The sequence below is a fragment of the Pan troglodytes genome, chromosome 1 (genome assembly GCF_028858775.2).
Source record: "Pan troglodytes isolate AG18354 chromosome 1, NHGRI_mPanTro3-v2.0_pri, whole genome shotgun sequence".
Taxonomy (NCBI): Eukaryota; Metazoa; Chordata; class Mammalia; order Primates; family Hominidae; genus Pan; species Pan troglodytes.
The window spans coordinates 163,323,550-163,347,842 of NC_072398.2; the positions used below are offsets into that span (position 1 = coordinate 163,323,550).

At 40.7% G+C, this 24,293-nt stretch overlaps 1 pseudogene; it reads left to right on the forward strand.

Moving 5' to 3' along the window:
• Positions 1 to 1,516: 1,516 nt before the first annotated feature.
• Positions 1,517 to 23,011, forward strand: LOC745669 (heterogeneous nuclear ribonucleoprotein C-like; annotated as a pseudogene).
• The last annotated feature ends 1,282 nt before the right edge of the window (positions 23,012 to 24,293 follow it).

Consider the following 24,293-nt stretch of genomic DNA (forward strand, 5'->3'; position numbering starts at 1 on the left):
TTTTTATATATTACATAAAATACATGTGCATATAATCTCATTTGCATTATTTTACCTTTAAGGTGAAATGGTGTCACCCCTCATAATCCAGCTTCTGCTACTTTTTGCTCATCTGATAGGTGTTGAGCCCCAACTGTAAGTTAGATACTCTGCTAGACATCTGGGACACCAAGATGTAAGGACATGGTTTCTATACTCAAGAAACTCATGATAACTCATTCTAGTTTATGTTTAAGGCACAGATAAGATTGATACTAAGTCTGTGAAATAGTCCAAGTTTAATTTGTGGAATATATCCAAGTATTCCCCTTCTCCATCTTGCATAGAAACCCTACTGTGATATGGCAACAGTCTATAAAATGCCTATGTTTAGCATGCTACAATAAGAGATGCCCAATAACCTAAGGATGAATTCTAGTTAGTTTCTGCTTAAGAAATTCCCCAAAGTCCTGGAACACAAGATGTTGAAGGGGTTCCAGAAACTAACAGAGAGATCACCTTTATAACTATTGGAAAATTCTGTTACTTTAATGATGTTATCCAAAGCCTTGAAAAACAGACCCTATATTCAAATCCTGGCTTCTTCAGCTACTATCTCTATCATGTCGCTATGTTATACAACCCTTCCTGAACCTCAATATCCTTATTTGTAAAATGAAGATAATAATGTCTTTTATTAGTTTGCTTATGTATTCACTCATCCAGAAAACATATTCTTCAATGCCTACCGCATCCCAGGCATTGAGCTAGACACTAGATAAACAATGTTCAACAAGATAGCCACTGTTCCTACACTCCTGAGCCTTGTAGCCTGTTGAGAGACAGAGGCTGTAAATGAACTGGGTGCTATGATGAAGAATAAAGTAAGGCAATCTGCTTTCAGGTGGGTAAGTAGAGAAGGCCTCTCTGTGGATATGATATTAGACTGATACCTAAAGAATGCAAAAGACAAGCTTTGTAAATGGCAAGTGAGAAAAGTGTTTCAAGTAAAGGAAATTGTTTGTGCAAAGGTCCTGAGCTAGTAGAGTTTGAGAAAGCAAAAGTAGCCTAGTAGATTAAAAAATGAAAAGCAGGGGTGGTGGGGGGGGGGCATTATCCTAAAAAATGGACATTGTCTACCCTAAAACCCAGTAATTTCACTCATGGTATATAACCTAGATAAATTCTTAAATATGCCTACTAGGAGACATATATAAAATACTCCTAATAGCACTAATCTTTGTTCATGATAGCACAAAATTAAAATAATCCAAACATGGACAAAAGAAAGGATAAGTAAGTTTTGGTATATTTGCACAAAGGAAGATTATACAGCAGCAAAATGAATGAATTGTAGTTAGACCAATGAAGATGAATTTTATAAGTAAACTTTGAGATGAATACTGAGTGGTCGTGACCACGTTGTTGACCTCAAGCAGCAGTTGGCTTCTCCACATGGAACCCTGGAGTTGGAGACACAGAATATCCCTTCCCACTCCTGTTTTTGGCTTTGTGAGAAACCTTCCCATCCAACATAATGGCTAGCAATGTTATCAACAAGTCAAATCCTCACTCCATGAACCCCAGAGTATTCGTTGGGAATATCTCAACACTCTTGTGGTCAAGAAGTCTGATGTGGAAGCAACCTTTTCAAAGTATGGCAAAACTGTGGGTGGCTCTGTTCATAAGGGCTTTGCCTCTGTTCACTGTGTTCATGAGAGAAATATCCAGCCTACTGTGGCAGGAGGGGATGGCAGAATGATTGCCAGCCAACTTTTAGATACTAATCTGGCTGCAGAGCTGAAAGTGAACTGAGGAAAAGCCAGCGTGAGATGATCCGCAGCGGAGATGTATGGCTTCTCTTTTGACTTGGTCTGTGACTTTCAATGGGATTATTATGACAGGACGCACAGTGATCCAGCACATGCTTCTCCTCCTCCTCCTAGTGCTTGGGCTGTAGTACCCTCAAAACACCAGCATGTATCAGGAAACACCTCACAAAGGGGCAAAAGTGGCTTCAATTCTAAGAGTGGGCAGTGGGGATCTTCCAAATTGAAAGGAGATGACCTTCAGGCCATAAGAAGGAATTGACCCAGATAAAACAAAAAGTGGATTCTCTACTGGAAAATCTGGAGAAATTTGAAAAGGAGGAGAGCCTACAAGGAGTAGAGTTGAAGGATGTGAAGACAGATGACGGGCAGAGCAGCAGCTCCGTGAAGTAAGATGAGACTAATGTGAAGATGGAATCTGAGGGGCTGCAGATGACTCTGCTGAGGAGAAGGACCTGCTGGATGACGATGATACTGAATGTGGGGGTGACCAACTGGAGATAATCAAGGATGATGAAAAAGAGGCTGAGAGAGGGGAGGATGACAGAGACAGCGCCAATGGCGGGAATGACTTTTTATTTATTTATTTTTTTGAGACAGTCTTGCTCTGTCACCCAGGTTGGAGTGCAGTGGCGCAATCTCAGCTCACTGCAAGCTCTGCCTCCCAGGTTCAAGCAATTCTCCTGTCTCAGCCTCCCAAGTAGCTGGGATTACAGACACGTGCCACCATGCCCAGCTAATTTTTGTATTTTTTTTAGTAGAGACGGGGTTTTGCCATGTTGGCCAGGTTGGTCTCGAACTCCTGACCTCAGGTGATCCACCCACCTCGGCCTCCCAAAGTGCTGGATTACAGGTGTGAGCCACCACATCCAGCTGAGAACAACTCTTAAACACATGATGGGGTTTAGAAATCCTATCCCATTATTTCTTTACCTAGGCGGCTGTCTAAGATCAAATTCCTCACCTGATCCTCTCCCCTGGGATCTTCAGCACATGCTCACTGTTCTCCCCATCCTTGTCCTTACCATGTTCATTAATTCATATTGCTCTGAGCCTAGTCTCATTATCACTTCCTTTGAGGCTCCTAGTAGTTTTGTTAAGTCTTACCCTGTAATTTTTGCTTTTAATTTTGATAGCTCTTTATGACTTATCGATTAAAAGGATGTATGGTTTTTATCAACTGTCTCTAAAATAATCTCTTATTATGCAGGAGAACAGTTCTTTTCATTCATACATGAGTTCAGTAGTTGCTTCCCTAACTGCAAAGGAAATCTCATTTAGTTCAGTAGCACTGGAGGGCAGCTTTGAGTTGGAAGTATGTGGGTTATACCCACAGAAGTATGCTGTGTGGGGCAGTGCAGCGCAAATGTAACAGTGTATTTTTGTGAATGAGAGTTGGCATGTCAAATGCATCCTCTAAAAAAATCAGTGTAATAGTCTTAAGATAGTTTTCCAAAGTTGATACTGTGGGTTATTTTTGTGAACAGCCTGATGTTTGAGGCCTTTTCCCCACAAAATAAACAGGCCCTTATTAAAGGAGAAACTTGTAGAAAAATAAATAAATAGTACTTTGAATGGAGAAAAAATTACCAAAAAACAACCCCAACTTACAGTATTATTTACTGTGCATTTAAAATAATCTTAAAATACCCCAAATTTAAAAATATTATAAAAGTATTTTTAGAAAACAAAAGAACTGAAACTCCTGCTTCTGGCCAACATGTTAGAACAGACAGCAAATTTACTCTTCTGCCTCAACAACTTGATAACTGGAAAAATACATGAAACAATGGTTTTTGGAAATTGGACAATAGGCAGAGCAGGACTGTAGTGTGTGAGTGAAGGAAAACAAACCAGGTGAGCTCTGTAATTGCACCAGCTTACCCCCTGAAGGGAGTTTTCAGGCAGTAGCACTGAAAAACTGAACCCCAAACAAAATCCAGTAGTAATGAAGAAAGCAGATTGTTGTTTTGGGAGAACAAGGCATCCACAATTTACAGAGCAGAGTAGTGTAGAGGAGGGAGCTATACAGGAGAGCTCTGGGGATCTGCAGAATGATCTATTTAAACCATTTATACCTGAGGTTGCAATTTTTTTGTATTTGAAAAATCAAACCTTGGCGATGACATTGAGCAGTAGGATATAAATAACTCCCACATGCTTAGCGTTCCATTAATGGAACACTAGGCATAAATGGGAGTGAGAGAGAATTAACCTGAGGTCAGGGAAAGACCTACCAGAAGGGAGTAGGCAGAAGAATTCCTGGATCTCACATAGGACTGAGAAATGTTCTTGCTTCCACAAGTCAGAGTGAACAGGTCTCATGATATATGGAGCATCAGTAGGAAACTAAGAAGTAAAACATCTTAACAGTCAGCATAAAACCTTACTAGAGGCTGCTGTGGACCCAAAACCACAAAGCTTAAAAGCAAGCTTGAAAGGATCCAACTGTTATCCAAATAACTGCATACCAGAAAAAAGTACGACATTATTAAAAGAATACAAGAAAATCTAGCCACCAGCGACATAAATTGACAATGTCCAGTATCTGAGAAAAAAATAAATAACCATGAGAATGCAAAGAAGCAGTAAAATAATATCCCAAAACACAGACAAAAACCAGTCCTTAGAAACTGATGCAAAAATGATATCAATGATGAAACTAGTGCATAAGAATATTAAAACCACTCCATATGTTCAAAAGGTAGAAGAAAATATAGCCATAATGAGAAGAGAATTTGAAAATGTGAAAAAGACCCAAATGGAACTTCTAGAGATTATCCAAAGTAAGAAATTCACTGGACGAGATTTGTGTCTTTGAATTTAAAGCACATCTCAAGTAAAAACCAAATACTGAATCTTGCTTTTTTGTCCAGTCTGACAATACCTGACTTTTGATTAGAATATTTAGGACATTCACACTAAACATAACCATCAAGTGCTAGAAAAGTTAGGCCATTTTGCTGTTTTTCTATTCATCTCGTCTTTTTGTTCTTGTTGCTCCTATGTTCCTCCTTTACTCTTTTTTGTGCTAAAAATTTATTTATTTAATTTTAAGTTCTAGGGTACACATGCAGGACGTGCAGGCTTGTTACATAGGTAAACATGTGCCATGGTGGTGTGCTGCACCTATTAACCCACCACCTAAGTATTAAGCCCAGCATGCATTAGCTATTTTTCTTAATGCTCTCCCTCCCCCAACTGCACCCTCCAACAGGCTCAGTGTGTGTTGTTCCCCTACCTGTGTGCACGTGTATGTTCATTGTAGCACTATTCACAATAACAAAGACATGATATCAACCCAAATGCCCATCAATGATAGACTGGATAAAGAAAATATAGTACATATATACCATGGAATACTATGCAGCCATGAAAAGGATTGAGATCATGTCCTTTGCAGGGACATGGATGGAGCTGGAAGCCATTATCCTCAGCAAATTCACACAGCAACAGAAAACCAAACACCTCATATTCTCACTTATAGTGGGAGCTGAATAATGAAAAATTTATTCTTTTATTTTAATTCCTCTTCTGACTTGATAGCTATATTTATTTGCTTTATTTTTTAGTAATTCCTCTAAAAATACCGTATGAGACTGGGTGTGGTAGCATGCACCTGTAGTCCTAGCTACTTGGAAGGTTGAAGTGGGAGGATTGTTTAAGTCCAGAAATTTGGGGCTGCAGTGTGCTACGCTGATCAGGTGTCTGCACTAAGCTTGGCATCAATATGGTAACTTCGTGGAAGGAGAGAACCACCAGGTTATCTCAGGATGGATAAATCAGCCCAAGTTGAAAATAGAGCAAGTCAAAGATCTGATGCTGATTAATAGCAGGATTGTGCCTGTAAATAGCCATTGCACTCCAGCCTGGGCAACATAGTGATAGCCCATCTATAATAAAAATAAAAAGATAGGCCGGGCACAGTGGCTTACGCCTGTAATCCCAGCACTTTGGGAGGCTGAGGAGGGCGGCTCATGAGGTCAGGAGATCAAGACCATCCTGGCCAACATGGTGAAACCTCGTCTCTACTAAAATACAAAAAATTAGCTGGGCATGGTGGCGTGCACCTGTAGCCCCAGCTACTAGGGAGGCTGAGGCAGGGAAACCGCTTGAACCCAGGAGATGGAGGTTGCAGTGAGCTGAGATCATGCCACTGCACTCCAGCCTGGGGACAGAGCAAGACTCTGTCTGAAAAAAAAAAAAAGTGCTCCTCAACTGATACACTCAGATGGCAGAAAGTGAAAGTCTTACTGGCTTGAGGTGTCTGAGCATAGCCTCCACCCAACATATTGGCTTACCAATAACCTATGCTGGTGCAGGGGAAAGCCTAAGGAGCCCTCAATCACTTCTCCAAGGAGAAAACAAAAAATTAAAAACTGAGCAGAGACATCAATGGCTGCACACTCTGGGAGAGTTTTGCTCTTGTTGCCCAGGCTGGAGTGCAATGGCTCACCGCAACCTCCGCCTCCTGGGTTCAAGCAATTCACCTGCCTTAGCCTCCCGAGTAGCTGGGATGACAGGCATGCACCATCATGCCCGGCTAATTTTGTATTTTTAGTAGAGACAGGGTTTCTCCATGTTGGTCAGGCTGGTCTCGAATTCCTGACCTCAGGTGATCCACCTGCCTCGGCCTCCTAAAGTGCTGGGATTATAGGCGTGAGCCACCGCACCAGGCCGAGGAGCACATTTAAAGGTACAGCAGACTTTCAAGTCTTTTCAGACTTTTAACTTTAACTGGGCTCTTTGGGATGCACACATAGCTTAGCATTTATCCAGAGATAGTGGAGATTTTATTATATCAGTCTTTCTATGGCTCTCTCAGGTCTGTTAATACAATTCTTCCATATTAGCTGTTCTGCCACCCTTCTCAAACCAAGACAACCACTTCCAGCCATTAAAACTGTAGGTTCTTGCTATTCAACATGGATATTTGCATAGGAATGCCTCCTGTGCCCTGTCCAGAACAAAGAAGGCCACAGACTCAGTCTTCTTATTTGGTGTGGTGAAATTTTCATAAGTAAAACTTCTAAAATTATTACTTGACTTTGGTCATTTACCAGTGCTCCAAAATGGTTGTTGTTAATAATTTTGTCCAGCTTTATAATTGTTTGCTGTGGAAAGAAACTTCTCTACCTCTTCTCCATGCCACCATTATAGATAGTAGAGTCTCCAAGCAGAAATTTTTTTTTTGGTAGAAATTGACAAGCTTATTCAGATGGAAATACAAAGGACCTAAAATAGTCAAATAATTTTGAAAAAGTAAAACAAACTTACTCTACATGACTCCGAGACTTACTCTACAAATGTTATGGTATTGGCATAAAGAAACACATAAAGATTAACTGAAAAGAGTAGAGACGCAGAAATGGGCCCACTCATATATGGTCAATTGATTTTTGACATAAGTGCCAAGGTATTCCAATGTGGAAATAATAATTTTTCCAAAAAATAGTGTTAAAGCAATAGGCCCTTAACTTACCCCATACACAAAAATTCACTTGAAATGCGTCATAGACCTAAATATAGAAGCTAAAACTATTAAACTTATAGGAAAAACAATTTAGCAGATTATTGCAATAACTTTGAAGTAGGCAAAGATTTTTAAGATGGGATACAAAAAGCCATAAAAGAAAAAAAATTGGTAACACTTAAAAATGCTTAAAAATAATATTTTAAAAATTTAAAACATTTGTTCTTTGAAAGACATTGTTAAGAAAATGGAAAGGCAAACCACAGACTGGGAGAAAACTTTGCGAAACAAATATTTGGTAAAAGACTTGTATCTAGAATATATAAAGAACTCTTACAACTTAAGAAGACAAAAATCTAATTTTAAAAATGAGCAAAAGATATGAAAAGATACTTTATCAAAGAAAATATATTGATGACAAACACATAAAAAGATATTCAACATTATTAGTTAGTAGAACAATGCAAATTAAAACCACAGCGTGATAGCGTGATATCCCTATATAGTAACTAGGATGGCTAAGGCTAAAAAAAAAAAAAAAGAAAACTGATCATACCAAATGTTGATGAGGAGCACCCAAAACTCTCATACGCTGCTGGTGGAGATGAAAAAATGGTGCAACCACTTTGGAAAAAGCTTGATAGTTTCTTATAAAGTGAAACATACACTTTACAAACAACCCAGCAATCCCATCCCTGGGTATACATCCAAGAGACATATGTTCTTGGATATGTGAAGACATATGTTCACATAAAGACCTGTACTTGAATAGTCAAAGCAGCATTCGTCATGATAACCTAAAACTGCAAACAACCCAAATGTCTCTCAACTGCAAATGGATAAACACATTGTGGTATATCCATATAGTGTAATACTCTTCAGCATAAGGAATGAACTATTACCACATACAATAGCATAGATGAATCTCAAAAGCATTATGCTGACTGAAGGAGGTAAAACACAAAAGACTACATACTATATGATTCCATTTATATAAAATCCTAAAAAAGGTAAGACACTAGTTGCAGAAATTAGTGTTTGCTAGTGGCTGAGGGTAGGGATAAAACTTGACTTGCAAAGAAGCAAGAGAAAACTTTTTGGGATGAAAGAAATGTTCTGGATCATTACTGTGGTGGTGATTACATGATGGCATATATGTAGCAAAATTCATTGCATTGTATTTTTTTAGACATGGGGTCTCACTATGTTGCCCCAGCTGACTTCAAACTCCTGGGCTCAAGAAATCCTCCTGCCTCAGCCTCCCAAGTAGCTGGGACTACAGGCATGTGCCACCATGCCCAGCATGTACTTTTAAATTATGTGAATTTACTGCAGGTAAGTTATTTGACAGCAAATCTGATTAAGAAAAAAATCAAGGGAGTGATTAAAAAAACAAAATTTAGGATAGTGGTTACCTTTGGAGGGGATGTAGGGAGACAGAATCTGAGGGATGCCCGTAAGAACCTTGAATAGTGGTGATGGTTATGTAGTTTTTCTGTGTGTTCAATTAAAATGTAAAATAATAGAGAGAAATGAGCAAATGGGGAGAAGAAATATGGACACATGTAGACAACCTTAGAAAATCAAGGTAGCAGCTAAGAAAGAATGTGATGTTAAGGCTTTTGCTTGTTTTTAAATATAGGAGGTGCTAGAACATGTTATGCCAATAAGAATGACTTACTAGACAGACAGGGAGAGAGACAGAGAGAGAGAGAGAGAAAGGGAGAGAGAGAGAATAATGATGGAAGAAAAAAGGGAACCAAAAAGGAACAAAGTCCCTGGGAGAAGAGAGGATGGCTTCTAGAGCAAGTGAAGGGATCAGCCTTTGTTGGTGGGAGGGTCCCTTTCTGCATGGTAACAAGAGGGAAGAAGGAGAAAATGGACCCAGATTCAGTTAAACTTAGGAACTCAGTGGTGGGAAGATGAAGCAATTTTCTTCTAAAATTTTTCATTTTCTCAATAAAGCATAGTTGAGGCCATCAGTAGAAGTGGGGAGGAGTAGGAGGTTTGAGGAAAGTGTTAGAAATGACCATCCGGAGAGTACAGTGAGGATCTCATCATAGAATGCATGCTTAGTGCCAGGTGTATAACATCCCTTCCTTCCACCTGGTGCGCCCACTTCAGCTAAACTCAATGCCTCTGTTGATTGAGGGTTATTTACTCCTGTGGCTGTGGTCTAGAGTGGAGAAGTGCTCCGTCAGTAGGTAATGAGTAAGAGTCAGCAGAGGAGGCAGCTGTCTTCCTGGCAGTCTCCTTACCCTGGATCGGTCATCAAAAACATTGCTGGAGATCTGTTTACAACATTTTGCAATTCAAGAAGGGTAAGGGAGGACTTCACCCTTCTTGCAGAAGACCTGCAAGTTTCGCTTGCTAATTTAATGTTTCTAGGTAGGCTATTGCTAAGCAGTGTTTTCTTGGGTAATTTCTGTTTTGGGCATTTGTACATGGTGCTATTTGATGCGTACTGAATTGATCAATTGATTGCTCATTTTATTGTGCTTCCACTGTCTGTGATATCCTGTACTATAACATATGTTATATGTGTGTGTGTGTATACATACTATAATACATAATATACCATAATAGTATTTCCTACTTAGATAGAACTTGTGCTTTACCTTTCTGCCTGCCTGCCACTGAGACACTTAATAAATGTGGCAGGAACTAATCAATCAACGAAAATGTATTTATCAAGTAGTTATTATGGTGCTTGAGAGACAGGCTCAAGTAGCAAGAAGTGCAGACAGGCACTGCCACCAGCAATCTGGTTGTTAAGACTTACACATATTAAAGAGATAGTGTGGTGTAGTATCAATGTACAGAATTTGGAGTTAAATTTGAAGTTTGTAGAAACTAACTAGATTCACGACCTTGAGCGAATTGCTTTACTTTCTGTGCCTCAGTTTTCTTGTTTTTTATTTTTATTTTTATTTATTCATTTTTTAAAAAATAGAGATGAGGTCTCGTTATGTTGCCCAGGCTGGTCTCAAATGCCCGAGCTCAGGTGATTCTCCTGCCTTGGCCTCCCAAAGTGCTAGCATTACAGGCATGAGCCACCACACCTGGCCGGTTTTCTTTTTTAAAAAAAGTAGGGACTTGGATCATAGTAAGACATGAATAAGTTAATACAGGTAAAATGACTAGCATAGTACCCAACCATAGTTAAAGCATAATAAAATTAACCCTGTCACATGGAAATATCTTGTTAATTAAGTGCTACATTTGAGGTGCAGACAGTCATTTTATCTCCTATCAAATAGAAACCATTGTAGTACATATTATCTGTATTAATTCATTTGGTCATCATAATACCCCTGTGAGATGGGAGGATTTTTATGCCTATTTTACAGATGAGGAAACTAAAATGTAAATACGTTAATTGACTTGCTCAAGGTCAGACAACTAGTAAATGGCAGAATTAAGGAATACAAACCCAGGCAGTCTTTTAACTAGATGTTAGTAATTGTAGTGATATTAATAGTACTACTAGTGGCTGTTGTAGGAGTGAGAATAACGAGACAGCACTTTGGTAGGGGTAGGATCTGAGATTGGCTTTTAAATATAGCAAGATTTCTGTAGGCAGAGAGAGAGATGACGTTTCCCCAAACAGAGGACAATCGTGAGCAAAAGCTCAGTCTGGGCAGGTGCAGTCTTGCTCACAGAATTAGGCCTTTTCGAACCCTGCAGAGGGTCTGCCTTATAGGGAAATAGCGTAAGACGGGGTCCAAAAGAATGAATTAGGGTCTGATGTGGCAAGAAGTAATTACTGATAAGGCATTTGCTTTGATCTGGGATTCCAGCCTGGAACTCGGGACGTAGGCTGGGGTAGAAATGAAGATTTGGGATTTGTGTGTACAGAGGTGGTAAAAATGTCCTATCTTACATCCTTACAGAGCTTTAGCATTTGCCTGATGCTTTCCCATCTGACGTTTTGCTGATCCTCACAATAGCTTTATCACTGGGATGGGCAGGTAACTCCTATTAAGTGAGTTACCATGTGTGAAATGCCTGCTTCTGAGTGGGGACTTCATTAAGGTCACTTCCTTTTTTCATGGACAAGACAATGAGAGTCAAAGATATTAAGTAACTCGCCCAGGTTCACAGAGCTTCTAAACATTGGAGCTAGGACTTGAAAGCAACTCCTTTGCTCTCAGCTGATTCAGTTTTCCACACTTTCCATGGTAAGCCCAGTAATTATTTCTAATACTAAAATTTATTCAACAAACAATGCAATTGAGCTCCGACTGTATGTCTCACATAGTATCAGGCTATAAGGATGCAAAGATAAATATATTTACTTTTTTTTTTTTTTCCAGACAGAGTCTCACTCTGTCGCCCAGGCTTGAGCACAGTGGCATGATCTTGGCTCACTGCAACTTCCACCTCCTGGGTTCAAGTGATTCTCCTGCCTTAGCCTCACAAGTAGCTGGGATTACAGGCATGTGCCACCACACCCCACAAATTTTTGTATTTTTAGTAGAGACAGGGTTTCACCATGTTGGCCAGGCTGATCTCAAACTCCTGCCTGACCTCAAATGATCTCCCTGCCTTCGCCTCCCAAAGTGCTGGGATTACAGGCATGAGCCAACGTGCCTGGCCTCCTTTTTTTAAATTTTTTAATTTTAATTTTTATTTTTTGAGACAGGGTCTGCTCTGTCACCCAGGCTGAAGTGCAGTGGTGTAAACATTGCTCACCACATCCTCGAACTCCTGAGTTCAAGGGATCCCCCCACCTCAGCCTCCCCAGTAGTTAGGACTACAGGCGCAGGCCACCACACCTTACTTGTTTACATATTTTACAAATATGCTCACAAACCATTGGGGAAAGTAGGGTTTACATTTTTCAAAACCTAGAATTTGGCAAGTGCAGAGATGATAGTGGGTGCACAAGTGTTATGGAATGGGGGTGGGTGGGGGGAGGACAGCTTCACAGAGAAGGCAAAGATTGAAGTGAACCATGTATACAAAGTATGCTCTTACTCATGGTCTGAGTCTCACGCTTAACTCTCCTGGGATATCAAGTGTTAGTAGATACACTGGAACTAATGAGCCTCCCACAGGAGAAGTGCAACAAAGAAGCAGGGCAAGTGGACACATGTGGCAGCCTGGGAGTACCCCCAGATCTCCTTAGAGAGAACCAGAATGGGAGGAGTGTAGTAGCTGACAGCCTGTAGCTGCTGCCCCTTTGGGGTTCAACTGCAGCATTCCTACTGAGGCGACACTCCCCAGGCTGCTCCCAGCCAATGTCAGAGCATGGCAAAGGTACTAGAGCCAAGCCATTCCTGCTCAACATGGGAGTCTTCTGACAAGCACTCTGCTCAGGAGCTCAGCAGCCTGGTCCACTCTTTCTCAGAGGTGCACAGCAACCTGGCACTCTTCCTAGCCAGTCCTCCTTTCCCCTCTCCTTCTATAGGTGGGATTACAGGTGGGCCACCGAGCCTGGCATAATTTTAGTGATGAGTTCTTACCATGTTGCTCAGACTGGTCTCGAACTCCTGGTTTCAAGGGATCCTCCCGCTGTGTGAGGCTGTCCCTACCTCCTCCTGATTCTCCTTCAACCGACACAATAGTGTTAGAGAGGGAGAGAAACCCAGAGTAAAACTATTGGGAAATGCCTTTGTTTCATAAGTGAGGAAAGGAGGAGAATGCCGCACATCACGGAGGAAGGGGAAAACCAGCAGAACCCCTGTGGCCGAGACTTCCAGCACCTTTCAGGAGGACAATTCCCAGTTGGATTCTAAGAGAAAATAAGGGTAATGAGAATGCCCACAGCTATATGCCAGGAAGACAATCAGGGCTAAAAATTTAAAAAATAATAAATAAAGTGATGATTGAATGAAGGAACAGAGATGGAGAACTTATTAGGGTATTTAAAGCCAGCAACTGCAACAGAAAACCCTAAACTCTCAGGTGGTTTAACCTAATAAAAGTTTGTTTTTCACTCACAGCAAGACCAGTTCTGGTCATGAGACCCTTCTCTACCTCGAGGTTTGTCCTTATAAAGCAAGAGTTTGCATTGATGCCAAAGAAGGGGAGGAGAGGACAGGGGATGGAGGTTTTGACAAGGGTCTGACTTGGCAGTGGCCTGCATCCCTTCTCCTCACACGTCATTGGCCAAAATCTAGGCACATGGCCTCAACCTAAGAGGGAGGGTGGAGAAAAAATCTGTGCCTGAGTGCCCAGGAAAGAGGAAAATAACACAAGAGTGGGCAAACCCATAGCATTATCTCTGCCACATGGAACATGCCACCACAGTGTTTTGCAATTAGGAACGCATTATAAACCCACATAAAGGTTAATATATACATGGGGATGGGGTGGAGCATTTAAACCAGTCAAATATTTTAACAGACAGATTGCAAGATTGCAAGGAGCAAGGGAAAGCAGGAGGGATTGCCAGGAAGTGGAGATAACAACGCCACCTCCAGGAATCTTTAGGTGCTGTCCACCCACCAGCCTCTGATCCTAGGTTGAACACTCCTCTCTCATCACTCATCTTGCCAACTGTATGCAAAGTGCTTGCTCTCTTCCCTAGGCTGTGAACTCTTCAACAAGGGGATGTTGTGTGCTTCATGTCTGTATCCCCAGCCCCCAGCACAGGGCGTGGCACAGAGTCACTGTCAATTGAATGAATAGAAAACATTCACCACTCTGGAGATTATGATTTAGGGGATCTGGAGTGGAGAACAGGTATCCATACTTTAAAAAAAGAGTTATTTATTTACTTAAAATTGTAAAATATATATAACATAAAATTTACCATTCTAGCTTTTTTTTTCTTTTTTGAGATGGTCTGGCTCTGTCATCCAGGCTGGAGTACAGTGGCATGATCATGGCTCACTGCAGCCTCAACCTCCTGGGCTCAAGCAATCATACTGCCTCAGCTCCCCAAGCTGGGACCACAGGCGTGTGCCACCACACCTGGCTAGTTTTTAATTTTAACTATTTTTAAGTGTAGAGATTTTAAGTAAACTCACTTTGTGCAAACATCACCACCAACCATCCACAGAACATTTTTCATGTTGCAAAACTGAAACACTGTACCCATTAAACAATAACTCCCCATTCTCCCCTCCTTGACAACCCTTGGCAACCACCATTCTACTTTCAGCTTCTGAACTGCACTACTCTAGGTACCTGCCATAAGTGGCATCATACAGTATTTGTACTTTTGTGACTAGCTTATTTCCCTTAAAATAACATCCTCAAATTCATCGATGTTGTAGTATGCGTCAGAATTTCCTGTCCTTTTAAGGCTGAATAATATTCATTGTATGGGCATACCACATTTTGTTGGTCCATTCATTGTGGACACTGGGGTTGCTTCCATCTTTTGGCTATTGTGAGTAATGCTCCTGTAAACACAGATGGGCAAATATTTCTTCAAGATCCTCTTTTCAATCGTTTAGGGATTTCAATACTTTTTAGAAGCTCTTCAGGTGATCTAAAACACAGCTAAAGCGGAAAACCTCTCTTTTACGTATAGGAGAAGAAAGTCAAGGGGATGATGAGGGATTTGGGGGACTATGAAACAGTGCAAGGCTTGGAGGAGGCAGGCATGAGAAAGAGAGGGGAGAAACAGAGGACTATGAAGAAGAGAGGATGTCAGATTATGTAATACCTGAAGCTGACATGATGTTATCTGCTGACCAGAGCAGGGGAAAGGGAAAGAGAAGATTGACAGCATTTGCTGAAAGGGATCCAGTTGGGAGATAATGGGAAGAGAGATGATCAAAGTTAAAAGACAAGTAAAGGACCTGGGGGCATTTGTGTGCTGGAGGAGAGGGGGTGGAAATAGAAGGAACTCCTTTTTATTAAAATGAAGCTCACTTGAGAGCAGACACTTAAAAAAGTTTGTGGCAAGTGGGCTTAGAAATGGACGAAAAATCATTAGCAGGCTCTAGGCTGTCCAGGCCTCACAGTGGACGTGTGGCAGACCAGGGCTCAGGGCCCCAGGATAAGGGAAAAAGGGATCATGGAAATGATCCAGGTTTGGAAATGGGCCAGAGGATGTGGCAGAAGGTTAAGGGAGGAGAGGGAGGCTAAGTGCCAAACGAGTGCTGAGTATTGCATACCTAAACAAACCCATGCCCTCATAGAAATTTCCTGGTAAAAACAGGGAGAGTCACTGTCACCTACGTAGATAACATTAAGTGTTCCATCAAATCAATCAAATTGCCTCCCCTGAGCCTGCCCTTGCCATGAGCCTCTCTATCCCTGGACGGACTGTCTTCCTAGCGACTGGCCGCTTTCCTTATAGATTAAGATCTTCCTTGCTGCATTCAGAAACCAGAATTCTCCCTTTGTCCTGCCACATTGTTCCCTTACACTGCAGCCAGCAGCCCAATCCAGGGCCACCAGTAACAGATGTCTAACACCTCAGGGAGTCCCCTCAATGGGTCAATGGGGTGACTTTGCACTTCTAGAAGTCCTTGCCCCCCCTCCTATACTATGGCAGCTGTGGGCTGAAGTGACAGTCCCCAGTGATCTCATTTTGAGCTCATCTTTATTTTTTTTAGATAAAACAAGGTTTTTAAAACACTTGTCCTGAAAAATCCATTCCCATCATCCTCCCTTCCTCTTAGATGACCCAATATGTCTTATCGATCTGGAACTTTCTTTATCTGGTATCTAATGGCTCACATGAAGCTTTGTTCCTATTTCCCTGTGATGCTCCTTTTACCCTCAAGCCTTTGTTGGCATTGTTCCATCTCTTTTCATTGCCTTTGTGGGTCTCAGCTTTATCCCTGTATAATTGCGCAGACTACCTCCTGCCTGCTCTGAGAAATCTGTCAGTTGCTGCCTGCTGCTTGCAGTCTGTTATCTTTTACTTGCTTCACTGGGCTTTTGGCTGCCCTCTGGACATTGCTGCTGTTCTAGGACTAGATATAGATCTGTTTTTTTCCACATTTTATTGCCTTTTTCTCTCTCTCTGTTTTCCCCTGCTTGCAGGCATGTTAGAGGCTCTCCAGCAGGCAAACAGCCTAGGGAAACCACCATCCTACTGGCATCCTTGACGTGTCCAAACTGATGGTGTCCTTCAGTTGAAAATGTGCAGGCAGCCAGGCAAGGGGCCAGCTGACTCTGGAGCAGCCCAGTCCTCAGAGGATATGGAGGGAATTAACTTTGTTTAATAAATAAAATAGCCTAAGTTAACTGTAAAAAATGTGAGCCTGGGAAAAGAAGATGTACTAGGAAGCATTCTCTCATTCTTCCCTTTGTGCATGCAGGGGAAACACTTCCATGTGCCGTGTGGCTTCTGACTGATAATGGAGAGTGAGGCCCTTCCAATGCTCTTCTTGGAACTGCCTGGAAAGTTTTTTGCTGCATTTCTTTTTTTTTTTTTTTAATTATACTTTAAGTTTTAGGGTACATGTGCACATTGTGCAGGTTAGTTACATATGTATACATGTGCCATGCTGGTGCGCTGCATTTCTAGTTGGCTTCCACTTTGCTCCAGCTTCTGCAGAGCTGCTGACCTTTGATCCCTTCTGTTTGCCTCTAGAAACTGGCGTAGGCCCTTGGCTTCCCATGTTTGTACGTCAGCATGCCCTGGGGACTTAGGCTGCTGCAATTCTTGGCTGCCACACACTAGCTTTGGTTCCATTTTGAACTAACCAGCTATAGGCACTGTGGTCAGGCTTTCCCTCTCTGTCCAGGCCTTCAGAGACTACCACATTTGGGAAGTGGAGGGGATAGTAGAACAGAGTTCCAAGGAATATTTGAAGTACATTTGTCCCTAGGTGGCAGAAATGTAAGAAGGGAGAATTTTCAAGGAAGAAATGGAAAGAGATTTAGAATAAGTTCTTTGCAATCTGAGTAAAAGAAATATAGGGGGAAAAAACTAGAGCATCAATAAAGTGAGTAAGAATACCATGAATCCAAAATTGGTAATTTTAATCCAAAATTTAAAAATAGGGATAAACATTGGATCAAATATTGAAGTAGAACCTAAGAATCTATGCGATATAATAATAGTAACCTAGACCATCAATTTGCAACTGGCTTAAGTGCCATTTAAGGTAAATACCACTCCATGATCAAGAGAGTGAGGATGTCTGTCTTTACTCTTTTATTCTTTCACTGACTTCTTTTATAGATATTTTTGAACAGCAGCCCAGTACCTGGATGGTGCTAGATGTGATGGAAGATACAAAGAAGAACACATGGGGTCTGCCCTCAACATAGTTAGACATATAAAAAGTCAAGTTAGGATAAAGAAATGAAGAGTGTTTCAAGATAGTATATGATTAAGTATCAATTAAGTAAGTACTATGGGCCTGCAAGAGGGAGTACCCCTGCAGGCTGGAGGGATCACAGAGGGTTTATGGAAGAGATGGGCCTCAAAGGAACCTGGGTAAGTCAATAAAATTGTAAAGGAAAAGACAAATTCTCATGCTTAGTGATGACTTACTGAGTTCTCATTATGTACAACAAACTGTAGAAGAGCTGTCTCAAGTAGTCTTAGGCTAATGTCCCCATGGGCCTAAGATTGCAGCTGCAACTCCTTACAGAGCTGCATTTCGAACATAAAGAAAGGGGCAAGGGCCAAACATGTTCTCCTTGTGAACTCTCTCCATTTAGGGAGAAAGTCTTTGAAAAAAGATTTACCCTGAAATCTCACTGGCCAGAACTAACTCTTATGCCTACCCCTAGGCAATTACTGGCAAAGGTTTAAGCCAATCGTGATTCTTCCCTGGGCTGGCATAGACTGTGCACAGCTTTGATAAGATCAAGGGATCCCCATTTACTAACTGAATAGAACCAGAGTTCTGTCTGGCAGAGAAGAAAGTGAGGATGGTGGTTGAGTAGGCAGTGAACAGTGTTTGCCACATTTACCATTAATGAACCCTGCCCATGTGGCTTCTCCACTGGCTGTAGCCAGTCCTTGACCTTGGCCTTCATTTACAACTTGGAATTTTTTCCCTATTGAAAATTATTGTTCCTGCACAATGGATCTGACACATGCAAGGAAAGCAACTCAAAATTCCATCAGTAAATTCTTATTCGGCGATCCCTTGGTCACATAAGATTGATGAATTGTCATACCTTTATGTATTTTAAGTTTGAAAAATGTTTTAAGTTAGGTATCATTTTTATGACTCCTTTGAACTAAACTGGCTAAAAATTAACCTACAGACCTCTAGTTTCAAGACAAGAATAGATAAGTCTTTAGACACATCCAGATAAGTTTTAGATAAAAAGGCTTCTTATATTGTAGTCGCTAGATATATATATATATTTTTGGTCTTAATTCCCCATTGGATTGAAATCCAGAGGGCAGAGTTCAATGAGCTCTAGAACTGAGTGATCCAGTATAGTAACCACTAGCCATATATGACTACTGAGCACTTGAAATGTGGTTAATGAGATGGAGGAAATGAATTTTTCATTGTGTTTTAATTTTAATGTAAAGTCTGATTTTATTATTGAAAAACTTTTAAGTATGTTTGGAATAATTTATGTAGGGGAATATCCTTTCTCAGCTGTAAGCTGTATGAAACCTAAAAAAGCTTGACTATTTCCGATGAAAACGTAGTGTTTGAGATGAGTTGTGTCATAAGTATAAAACATATACTTCATTTTAAAGATGTAGTATGGTAAAAACTATGTAAATATATCTCTTAAATAATTTCTTATATTGACTACATCATGAAATGTCAATACTTCAAATATACTGGGTTAAAGAAAATATACTATTTAAATTAATTTTACCTACTTATTTTTACTGTGTTTCAAGGTGGCTATTAGAAAATTCTAAATTACATGTGTGACTTTTGTTATATTTCTCTTGGACAGCGTTGCTGGAGTATATACTGAGCACTCAAATGTTTGTTGAATGAATGCTTCGGTGACTTGACCAAGGTCACTCAGAAAGACTCAAGACTGAGTCCCAGATTCCCTTTCTCTCCATGTCATCTTCCTTTCCACCATTCCTTGTGGCCTTCTGTATCCCATACTGTGCTTCCTGGTCACACTCTTATACCCACCTGCAGGACAGAAACTTTCCTCATGGAGTGAGTTTTACAAACTCTGAGGAGAGGGAGAAACATCTGTGTTGAGGGTGTGTAAAGGCAGCAGCTTATAGAAAATGGAGCTCCCTTTGATAGAGAGAAGTAAGTGACTTAGGATGCCAAATCTCAGATGACCCTTTTGTTTTATATTTTGCCATTGCTGGGTGTCTTTTCTGAGATCGCCAGTCAGCTCATTGAATGTTCTTGTTCCAACTTTCTTGTTTCATAAAAAGGGTGGTTTTACACTTCTGGACAGATTTCTTGCTATCCCCAGGGCCCTAGTGACACAGAGCAAACAAGAGCAACGTAGGCTGTCTGAACACAATGGGAGGAAAGCCGAGAACCAGCGGCCACCCACACTGCTCACCAGAGAAGACCAGCACTCCCCTGGCTCAGAGAGCAGTTGCTTTGTTAGACCCTACACCAAAAGATTTGCTCTAAACCCGCTGAGACCATTCCCCCAGATTGCAATACTTACAGAACAGCGCTGCACACTGCTCTTCATAAAACACGCACGAAACCAGCTGGGCCTGTGAATCATCCACTGAAGTGAAAGCGCTGTAATTTCACATTTCCAATTTTTGGTCCTCATGTTCAAGCTGAAAGTGCCTTTATTTTTGCAGGATTTCATTCAATAGACATTCATTCATCAAATATGTATTGGATACCTGCTATATGTCAGGCAATATGAGATGCCAAGAAAAATAATACATGCTGATTTATTGGTCTATACTATATAACAATGACTTATGTAGCTGACCTATAAATAAGTTATATATTTATTTATCTGAACTATCATAGACCAAGAGAGGCACAGATAATTTTTAAGAGCATAACCCAAAGATGCATCTTTACATAAGAAGTATACTCACCATTCTGGTTCAAAAACAAGGTCTCTCGGACCAATTTTTTGTCTCTGGCAGTGGCATTAAAACACTTGGTGTGATTCTAGGATACTTTCTAAGGAAATAATTAGAGATTATGGTTAAAGATGTATGTATACTGATGTCATTGCAGTGTTATTTAAGAGAGAAAAGAAAACTCTCTAAATAAGAGTGGTTTAGTAAAATTTGGGCCTGTCCTTATGATGGCAAATCATTACAAATCATGTTTTAAAGAATATTTAGTAATGTAAGAAAATAGTTCCCTTATATATGAAGATTTAAAAGTCAGGATATAAAAATACATATTACAGGTGTTTTCCAGTTTGGAAAAAATATCTATATACATATGCAGAGAAAAGACTAGAAGGATATATACCAAAATATTAGCAATTTACCTCTGAGATGAGGTTATGTATGGCTTTATCTTCCTATTTACATTCTATAGTTATAAAATGTTTAATTGTTCACTATTTCTGAAATATGAAAAAACAAACTTTTAATTTTTATTCATTTTATTTATTATTATTATTATTATTTTAGTGAGGGAGACTTGCCATGTTGCCCAGGTTGATGTTGAACTCCCAGCCTCAAGCAATCCTCCTGCCTTGGCATCCCAAAGTGCTGGGATTACAGGCATGAGCCACTGAGCCCAGCCATAACAAACTTTTAAAAGAAAATTGGTGCAGGGCCATTATTTTCCTCTGTGGAATTAATTTTTAAATTTTTAAAATACCTAGCCTCCCCCACTCCTCATTTCTATAGTTCCTTAAATAATTCATTCTGGATTTATCACACTTGACTTTATCTAAAACTTTTGAACCAATTTGTAACTGTCTATGACACATTTTGTGGACAATTAAATCCATAAACTTACCTCCTCGTATCACCTGGGGTAATACTATTGACCTTTCTGGGTCATTGAGAAGCCTAGATGAAACGAAAAATGTGTGAAGTCTAGTTGAGTGCTTGGCCCATGATGAGCTTGTGATGAGCCCTCGCTACTGTTCCCTACCTGGCTTTCTTCTCTTCACAACTCTCTGCCTTGTCTAGCATTTGTTTTCTACATAGTTAAAAATCTAGGCCAGGTTCGGTGGCTGACACCTGTAATCCCAGCACTTTTTGAAAGGCCAAGGCAGGTGGATCACCTGAGGTCAGGAGTTTGTGACCAGCCTGGCCAACATGGTGAAACCCCATTTCTACGAAAAATACAAAAAATTAGCCAAGCGTGGTGGCAGACACCTGTAATCCCAGCTACTCAGGAGGCTGAGGTAGGAGAATCACTTGAACCTGGGAGGTGGAGGTTGCAGTGAGCCAAGATTGCGCCACTGCACTCCAGCCCAGGCAACAAGAGTGAAACTCTGTCTCAAAAAAAAATTTAAAAATCTATTGCTTTTTATTGTGGTAAAATATACATATTTTTAAGTGTACAGCTAAGTGGTATTAAGTATATTCACATTGTTGTACAACTATCACCACCATCCATCTCCAGAACACCTTCATTTGCCTGAACTGCAAGTCTGGACACTTTAAGCACTAACTCCTCATTCCCCGCTCCTCCTAGCCCCTGGCAACCACCATTCTATTTTCTATCTCTATGAATTTGACTACTCTAGGTACGTTTTATAAGTGGACCCATACAGGATTTGTTCTTTTTGACTGGCTTATTTCCCTTAGGATAATGTTCTCGAGCTTCACCCATGTGTCCGAAATTTCCTTTTAAAGACTCGATAATGTTCCATTGTCTACACATACCACATATTGTTTATCCACTCATCTGTCCATGGACTTTGGGTTACTTGCCCCTTTTTTGGCTATTGTGAATAATTCTGCTATGAAAATGAATGTATAGATATTTGTTTAAGCAACTCTTTTGCTCAAAGGAGAATTGCTGGATCATATAATATTAGGTTGGTACAAAAGTAATTGCAGCTTTTCCCATTCCTTTTAAAGGGAAACATTTTTTGAGGAACTGCTGAACTGTGTTCTATAGCAGCTCTACCATTTTACTTTATATGGTATGATTTTTATGCATTTTTGTTTTTCCTAATTAGATTGCTATCTTCCTGAGATCATTTACCCTATGGCATTCACCTCTGAATCTCTCAGAGCCCCTACAAAATTGCCTCAAGCATTATAGATGCTCAATAAATATGGGAATAAAAGGTTTGTTTCAAGCTCCTGGAAGCTCATCTCCACTCTCAGTGTGTTCCTTCTTCTCATCCTTGTTCTTTCCTCAGCTCTCATATTCCGTGATTTAGTAGACCTCTGCTAATAATTTCCATATCTTTAATGATTTATAGTCTTTGGCCATGCAGCTGTTAAGAGCCTGGACACTGAGGTCAGAAAGACCTGGCCTCAAGGCCTGGCTCTACCACTTACCAGTTGTATGACCATAGGCAAGCTTCTAATCTCTTATTTCGGATATTTTTTGCTGCATAATGAATCACTCCCAAACGTAGTGGCCTGATCAATGGCTATTTTATTATTTACTAGAATTCTTTGGGTGTACTGGGTCAATTCTTGTATTCCACATTGTGTCAGCTGGGGTCACTCACATGGCTGCGTTCATCATTGAGCTTGGCTAGGTTTCCAGTGACCAAGAAGGCCTCACTCACATATCTAACACTTCATGTCTTGGGTAGCTGAAATTGCCGGGGGCTGGCTGGGTCTTCCCCTCTTCCTTCTTAGTCTCTCATAAAAATTGGACCCTTTTCTCCATGTGGCCTTTGGCCATGTGGCCTTTCTCTCTTAACAGGTTTTTCAGACTTCCTGACATGGCAACTGGCTTCAAAGAGAGCGGAAATGGAAGTTGCCAGTGTTCTTAAGATGTAAGCCAGAACGAGCATGTCATCACTTCCAATTCATTCTTTTGTTGAAAGCCACCACAGGCCAGCCAAGGCTCAACAGGAGGGGAAATAGACTCCAACACTCAGTGGGAAGAAAGGGCATTTGCATATTGGGATGGAGGAATTCTTGGCCATATTTGCAGACAACTCATCTCTAACCCTCAGTTTCCCCATCTGTAAAATGGGAGATAATAATAATAGCTATCTTTGTAAGGCTACAGTGATGATAAAATGTAATAATGCATATAAGATGTGCACTAATTGTGATTCAAATTATTCTTATTTTATTATTTCTATTTTATTCCAAGGTTGATGTTTTTCAAGTTCATTTTGAAATTCCCTTCTCTTTCTTTATTCAAGAAGATCAACACACTGCTAATCATCACCACAAAGAGTACTGCAATCAATATAAGAATACCTACCCTCCCTGGTACAAGCCAAGGCTGGCTTCCCAGGAATCCTCAGGGTTTTCCAGCCTTTGTGCCTGTGCCCCACTTCCCTCTTGAGGTGTGGCTCTTGGACTGAAAGGGCGTGACCATCTTTGGGATCCACTTTTGAAATCCTACAACTTTCTGCAATTTGTTTTTATAAAATCACATTATGCATCTTGAGAAATATTAATGCCTTCTCTCTTTGAACTTTGAAATTTCTTTCATGAAAGAAAAATAAAAAGCAGAGGTTATTAGGATGACATAATGCGCTCACCTCATAATTCAGATATTCAAACAAAAATGATCTTTCTATGCTGATTCGGTCTTCCTCACCAAATCACCCCCTGGGGAGTGGGAGGAAAAAAAATATGCTCAAGAGTCAGCCTGATTTAAAGAGTAGTCTAACATGATCATTTAAGCAGTTCCTTTTAGATGCTGTACCATGTCTCTTGGAGAAGATGCTGTGTCTCTCTGACAGCCTTTCTTCCTCCTGGTTTCCTCCCTGTGATGGTTCCTGGGTCTAAGGGGGCTGGCATGGCTATTGCTGCTTACTGGACAGATGGAAGAGCTAGAGTCCTTGGGCCCTGTCCTTCCTCTGCTTTTCAGGGTAATGTTCCTTGTCTGCCTGCTTGCTGCTTCTTCTACAGACATCAGAACCTGAAGTCCAAGGCTGGTAACTAGTCATTTCCTCTCTGGGTTTGGGAACGGGGTGCTGCCCTTGCCTCATTCAATCTTGGCTTAGCTTTTGTGGGTGCCATGGCTGCTCTGTGGCCTGGCTATGGCTCCCTAGCTATCCTAACCCAGACAGTCAGTGCTGAGCCCTCTCTCTGGGGCAAC